The sequence below is a fragment of the Corythoichthys intestinalis genome, chromosome 14 (genome assembly GCF_030265065.1).
Source record: "Corythoichthys intestinalis isolate RoL2023-P3 chromosome 14, ASM3026506v1, whole genome shotgun sequence".
NCBI lineage: Eukaryota > Metazoa > Chordata > Actinopteri > Syngnathiformes > Syngnathidae > Corythoichthys > Corythoichthys intestinalis.
In genome coordinates this window covers 35011271-35018761 of record NC_080408.1, presented here as the reverse complement: position 1 = coordinate 35018761, position 7491 = coordinate 35011271, and the positions used below count along the sequence as shown (strand labels likewise).

Sequence of the window (7491 nt, the reverse complement as noted above, 5' to 3'; positions counted from 1 at the left end):
GGGATTGACCACACCCAGAGGAAAATTTTATTGCTCAAAGCTTGCTCTTCTATAGCTCGGGAGATAAATTTGAGATTCTCATCTTAGCCTCATTGCAGTTTCTATTTTGTCTAAAATGTTTCTCAGATGTTTCTCCTAAAATTCACTAGGAGAAATAGGTGAGACAATAAATTAGAGGGAATCATACTTGAGACTTAAGGGAGATACCTTGCTAATCTCAATTCAGTGTTTTTAATGACTCCTTTTTCTCCTTTGAAAAAGAAAATGAGCATTATTGGAGCTACTATGGAGAAATATACGAGTCTCTCGCTCACTCTCCCTTCCATGCACGCGCGTCTGCGCGCACACACACACGAGACAAATCATGTGACCCTCTCCTCCCACCTGACTGGATTCACCATTCTAAACACAGATCATCCACTTCATAACATCTTGATGGACCAAAGAAACAATGGTGGACACTACTCTTTCGTCACTGCAGGACAGAGGGATACAGAAGATACACCCAAAGCCATCAGGCTTTATTATTCTAGAACAAATAGCTTTAGTGAATTCCAACACAGTCATTGTACTTGAAAATTGAGTACTGTTGAGAATTTTGGTCAAAGAATGTGGGCGGGCAAGTGGTGCGGACCCAAACGCAGGCAAATGGAGGCAAGGCAGACAGGCGGGCAAACATTTTTTAATTAACACCAACAAAAAACAAAGTGCAAACAATTTACAACATTTCAAATAGCTATAATAACATCAACAGCCATAATATTAACAAAAGTTCAACACAGTTTTTAAGACAGCAAACAAAAATTAAGTCTCTAAGCCCAGCAGTATTAGGGCTTTGAACACTGCAACAAATGTCTAAGTACATCTAGAATTTATGTTGTACCCCTCATGCGACATTTGTTGATCAAGGCTTTTTTCGACTGGTGTCCAATCATCCAGCGTACTGCAGCGCATGGTGTAAGCTGCCAGTATAAAAGAAAGCACAAATTAGAAATTGAACTAGAAACTGTAATTTCTGGAGAAATTACTATGGGGCTTTGCTGTGTGGAGATACAGATCTTAGCCCTGCCCAGATTGGTTTGGGGACCTTTCGAGGTTGGAAATGAATGGGAAATTTGGACGTCCATGACCGTCAATGGCTTCGACTTACATATGCGTCAATGAAGTCCAAGTACATTGACGTCAATAGAATCTACATATTTGGCTGTCAATGGCATGGACGTACATAGCCCTCATCGGCAATTGAGTACTTGTGTGTCAATGCAATGTGAATGACAATGGAAATGAATGGGAAATTTGAACGCCCATGGCCGTCGGTGGAATCCAGGTGCATTGGCATCAATAGATTCGACATACATGGCCGTCAACGGCATCAATGCGATGTAAATTACATTACAAGTGAATTAGAAATTAGGACGTGGCATCCCATTAAAAATGAATGGAAAGTTTTTGGCAAATTTCCAAGGGACCGTAATCCCCCCCCCCCCAAATTCTGTATACAACTTTTATGCCACTCATCATCCCAGAATTTTTGATGCCCCAATGATGACTTTTTTTTTTGTGTGAAAAATCAGCGTTCACATGCGAACGGAAAATTTTTCGAGGCCGGTTGAAAAATTCATTTGCAAATCAAATCTATATATCAAATGCATTTCATTGTATTTTTTACTTTTTCTCATTTCAAATAATGAGCAGCTAAAACAGTTCAGAAAATTGTCAAAACATTTTAAAGAATAAAGTCTAAAATTGCAATCAAGTAGTAATAGAGGTCTGCAGGTCGCAACAATTAAAAAGCTTTTTGCAAACTGATGCCTATAATGGAATTTCCCCCCCCCCATGTTCTGAGTCGCTTATCCTCAACGAGATAATTTTGATTTTAAAAGAACATCTTTAAATCAATCAATCACCCCCCCCCCCCATGTAGAGATAATTGTACGAATGGAGTTGCAAAATTCTGTCACCAAAATATAGTTTCAAGGGATGTTACGCTCCCTTTTCTAGACATTTCTTTTTTAAAAAATCCTGTAAATCAATATTTGTTCCCTGAACTGCCAATATTGATAATAATCCCAGTGATCAGACACTAATAAACAAAATGGTTATTATAGTGTCCAATGCAAGTTAAAAATAATCACTTTAAAAATTAGATAAGCCGTGTAGTAAGATAATAACTCAATTACCACCTTGGTCATCTCTGGGTAAGTCTGGGTCATAAAAGCTCATCTTCTTCGGTGGGTATCGCGCTCTTTTGGGCATCTCTTTTTTATTATTTCCTGCTGGGCCATTCAATCTGTGAAATATAATACATTTTAATTTTAAAAAGTGGTTCAATGTCTTATTTGGTTTTACACTGTCATCACATCTCATAATTTGGTACAGCAACTTCTTAATATCTTTAGATACACACATTGTGTTCATTTAACCATATTAGACCACCGAAGGACTGAAAAATATCATTTAAAATCCCCCATACCAATCATCGTAAAACAAAGAGACATTAAAGTAAAAATCCATGATGATCCATGATGTTAAGATTTCTGTAAGAATTGCACTTTTATTGGACAAGTTGTTGGGCTCTTCTTTCCTGTACACTGCTCCTAAAAAAAAAACGTTTTATTGCTAATATATCGTGAAAAGATGCACCTTCTCAATTCCCTATGTCTCAAGTTTTTAATGTTAATAGGGTGACCATATTTTGATTTCCCAAAAAATAGGCAGAGCAGCATGTCCTCGGGGTACTTAAATGATACACAGAATTTACTCAAAGATGCCTTATAACTAGTTTTAAAGTATGCCTTCTCTGTATGGATAGAATATTCCGTTATACTACAAAATAATCTCCATATCCAGAGACACAAATTCAGATAGGCTTCCCAGATGTTTTTCAACATGCAACATTTATTTTGCCAAAAATAATCTCCCTTGGCTGTTTCCAAAGAAGTCATCCTTCTCCCGTCCAATTCAGCCGATCGGTGTACTTCCGCCAGCTGTCTGGCTTCATGGCACAATTGTAACGTGTGTGTCAAACATAGAGCTCAGAGAAAACAAACCAGCGAGCGCAGGGGTCGGGAGATTGAAGGAGAGCGGGAGGGGGGCATTGAGCAGATAATTGACCATGGAAAACCGGCGATATGATCCTTTTAATTTCAAATGAGTAATTATGAAGGAACTCTTCACTATTAAAACTAGGAACTATTTTCTCCACCAGAGGGCACACATGCTCTTTGGACGAATAATGCCTCATTTATAGATTTTTTTTTTCTCATTGGAATTCAACGATTTTTTCCCCCCTTTGGCTTAATGTGGTTATGCAATGGATTATTTTACAGTATCATTAAAACAACAGTTCATACAGATAATGTTGCGCTCAGGAAAAAAAATACAATTGTTAAAAAATAAATAAATAAATAAAGAAAAATGATATTATTTTGAAGTAATGCTACTCTTACATGAGTGACATTTTTGCCTACTCTATCCACCTTTGGTCACCCCAATGTAAACTCGTTGCATGAAGCTAGAGAAAATGGGTCTCACTGCAATGAGAAGATGTTCCAATTGTACACAATTTATGTAACTCCAAGACTGTCTAGGGCCACTGTTTGTAGAAATAATTCCAAAGTTAATATTTTTACATGAATATATTTACTTCAGTAAATTCATGGCCCCCCAAGCTAGCTAGCTAGCTTTACTATTTGCCACTTATTGCCGACCAGTCCCCCCCCCCCCCAAAAAAAACAACTATCAGAACTAGCATAAACACAAGCCATATAAATTATACCCAAATTCCGTTCGACAAAGATGTTACTTACCCTCTTTTTTGTCCTGAAACGGTTTCTTCCTCCATTCTTCCTGACACCAACTTCATGAGTAGTACGACTTGACGTCGTTAGGTCAGCCTCCCCCTTATGAGTTAACCAATGACGAAGCAGCATTTGTGACTGATGGCGCTTTCTTCCAATGTAGACGTTAGGTCTGCATTATCTTCAGGGTTGAAAGTTCACAGTGTTTCGCGCCACATACAGCTTGACAGTGCATGAAGAAAACAGCGCTGCAGCGCCGGTCAACGCTGAGTGGTTTCAGCTGCATTTTAAGTAAGAATTAATTTACAAAAATGTTATTTATATACGCATGACTACATAAGGCTAATAAAAATAAATAAATACATTTAAAAAAAATTTCATAAATTGAGTTTATTTGGCTTTATTAATATACAATACATTTTCAGTTCTTGGAGTTTTTAAAGCCTTGTTTTCATTTTAATTTAAGCTAACTGAAATGTTTACGTCTTAATTAATTCAATATCATATTATTTCGTTTTTATGAAATTTAATGACCTTATAACACCATCATAATAACAATTTTAGAAGGGTAACATTATTACACGTCAGTAAGAGTTTTCCTTTGTGCATTTTGTACCTACCGGTTTGTAAATGTACCACCGTGATCGTTTTCATTATGATTATTGATTTTTTTCTAACTATATGTTAATCAATTTCTCTTTATATATAATAACTCTCTCTTCATATATAATATACTTTATAATTATTCAATTACTATAACCCTTTTCATTCTGAATAAATTGCATACCATATTTTGTGCACTTCTATATGTAAAATCATATTTATGAACTATCTATGCTTTTTTATCCCGTCATCCCCAACTTCATTGACCCTGCAGCTCCATTTCTGACACCAGTAAAGCATGAATATTGCTCCTCTATAGAGGATACAGATAAGTTTGATTGTGCGGTTCATTTTCAGGAGATTGGACTATTGCAGCAGTATATTTACAGGTCTTGATTTTTTTTTTTTTTTTTTTTTTTAAATCAGTCAGGACGCTGCAGCTAGTACAGAATGCTGCTGCCAGAGTCCTTACAAATACAGTACAAGGAAACTGGACCACATTACACCAGTTTTGGAAATCATTACACTGGCTTCCAGTGAGTCAAAGGACAGACTAGAAATTGATACTGCTCGTCTATAAAACACTTTCATGGCCTTGGACCAAAAGAATCATAGAGACCCCTAAGGTCATCTGGAACCGATCTGTTGTATGTTCCAAGAACAAGAACCAAGCAGGGTGAGGAAGCATTTAGTATCATGCTCCTCACCTCTGAAACAAGTTACCTGAAGGTCTGAAGTGTACTCAAACTGTTAGCTCCTTTTAAATCAGGACTAAAAACGATTTTGTTTATCACAGCATATCCATAACGGTCTATATATTTTAACCTTCAAGCAATTTGCTTTTTATTCATTTTAAGTATAATTTTATTGCCTGTTTCAATTCTTTTTTTTTTTCTTTTTTAATTTCATTTAGATTCTCAACAATAATATACTGTACATTGTACTTACAACAGTGAATGACGATAGTCCATTTCTCGATACATTACTTTTTTAACGGAAACAACAACAACAAAGAAATTAAATAAATAATAAATTAATTAAAAAGTACATAAATAAACAACATACAGCAACTTAAAACATTTGGGAGCACATCTGATATTGTTTTCTTACCCCCCAAAAAGTAAGGAGGTACTTTCTCTGTTGAGCATCAATTGAAATCCATTCTAATTGGTTTCACGTTTGTCCATTTGGACCATATGAAATAAAATGCATCAATCTCTAATTTAAGTTAAAATGACAGCTTTTCCATGATGTAAATTTCATGTACAATATCTATCCATTCCTCAACAGTTGATTTTTTTTTTTTTAATTTCCTAGAAATAGATTTCTTAGAAGCTGCTAATAGAATATTCAACAGTTTTTTTATCATTGACTTTTCATTGTCTTTGTTATAAATTTCTTTTGAACTATGTTTTTAATTTTTTAAAATCATTTTATCTCTGATCGTGGTTGTTCATGTGATGTAAAGCACTTTGAATTGCTTTGTGTTGAATTATGCTATACTATAAAAATAAATTTGCATTGCCTGAGAATCCAACGAGTGCTTGTGGAGAGCTCTTCATTTGCTCTGTCTGAGTTCAGAATGAGATGCATGAACGGAAGTTGTGATAAGAGTAGACTGAGCTCATCGAGAGATCTCTCTGATTTCTCTGCCTGAGATCACAAATAGACACAAAAGTTGAGAAACTCTGAGAATTATATGAGAGCTCGTTGAGATCTCTTCTGAAACTTAAAAGGAGACTAAATTGAGATTTAGTGCATTTTATTGCTCCAGAGAAAAAACTGAGACACAGGAGAAATAAACCTTAGTCTCAGTTTGGCGTCACACAGATCTCACAGCTGTCTAGGAGAAATAAATGAGATATTTTGGAGATCTCTTTTCAGATTTTCTTTTCCTCTGGGCAGTCATAAAAAAATAAAATGAAGAAAAAGATAACCCTGTCAATTTTCGATTTTAATTCTGTGCGCCGAATGAGCAATATTTCATTATTGCGCACATGGCCGAGTCGGGGCAAACTGACGCACCCACGTCATTTCACGCACACACGTCAAGGCTTATGTGTGTGCGTGTATACGTTCTATCAGTCCATATAAACTTTGAAAATAAAACTAAACGTGGATTATTAATGTCTGTTATTTGTGTCCTCTTTTTAATGAGCTAAATATGATAATCCCTGGAATGACGGATGACAGCCAACATGTGTGGTCATTTGTTTTGATGCTTCTGCGCATGCGAGTCGTCTTGCTCAGCGCGTGTCGGACTGCGAATTAGTGCGCATGCGTAATACTTGAATGGTCTCAATGGACAAAGACAGTCTGAACGGGCATGCCAAAAAAACAAATATGAAAAAAAATCGGATTTGTGCATTAAGACCTGTAGTATGAACGTAGCCCAAGAGAGATGCCTCTTGAGACCAAGGAGAGGATTATCAAACTTCTTAAAGAAGGTAACTCTACATGTATGGTTGCCAAAGATGTGGGCTGTTCAAAGTCAGCTGTGTCAAAAAATCTGGACGAAGTACAAACAGCATGGCAAGTAGTGATGGCAGCTTGAAACTGAAACTTCGAAACGCGCTCCAAATCGATGACGTAGATTTATATTGGAGCACTGCTTCGGAGCTTGCGTCAAACCACGTGACATATGACGTATGAAACAGGAATTGTTTCAGTTCTTGAATTAAACACCCCTATCGGGTCATAATCCAATCGGATGGGTCACAGACACTGGCGTCTTGATTCTGACAAGTGACTGGCTGAGGATATTTGAATTTTAGGATATTTGAATTTTAGCATCTCATTATTGGTTCGTTGTTCGTGTGCGTTTTTGCGGTTGACTTGGTGGGAAATCTGTTTTGTTTGATCATTAACGAGTAGGCTATGAAGAGAGGTCGTTCTGAAATGTGGGAACACTACGATCTGATCCCTCCTGATAAAGTACGTGCGCTGTCTATGAACACGTAACACAAGTAATGTCATTATAAAAAGTTAAATTGCTAACAAAATGAAAGTTGTTGCCAGAGATCCGTCTGATACCAGGAGGTCAAGGAAAGCCTCAGCAGATGCAACGAAGGAGGTACAGCGATAGTTT

The 7491-nt window shown here is 36.6% G+C and overlaps 1 long non-coding RNA gene across 1 annotated transcript; it reads right to left on the bottom strand.

Annotated features, from left to right (window-relative positions):
• Positions 1-547: 547 nt before the first annotated feature.
• On the bottom strand, positions 548-6290 carry LOC130930065 (uncharacterized). The gene is made up of 3 exons (XR_009066982.1): positions 3810-6290; positions 2184-2290; positions 548-962 (listed from the first exon to the last, which is right to left on the bottom strand). It is a non-coding gene; the product is annotated as an uncharacterized LOC130930065 (long non-coding RNA).
• Positions 6291-7491: the final 1201 nt, after the last annotated feature.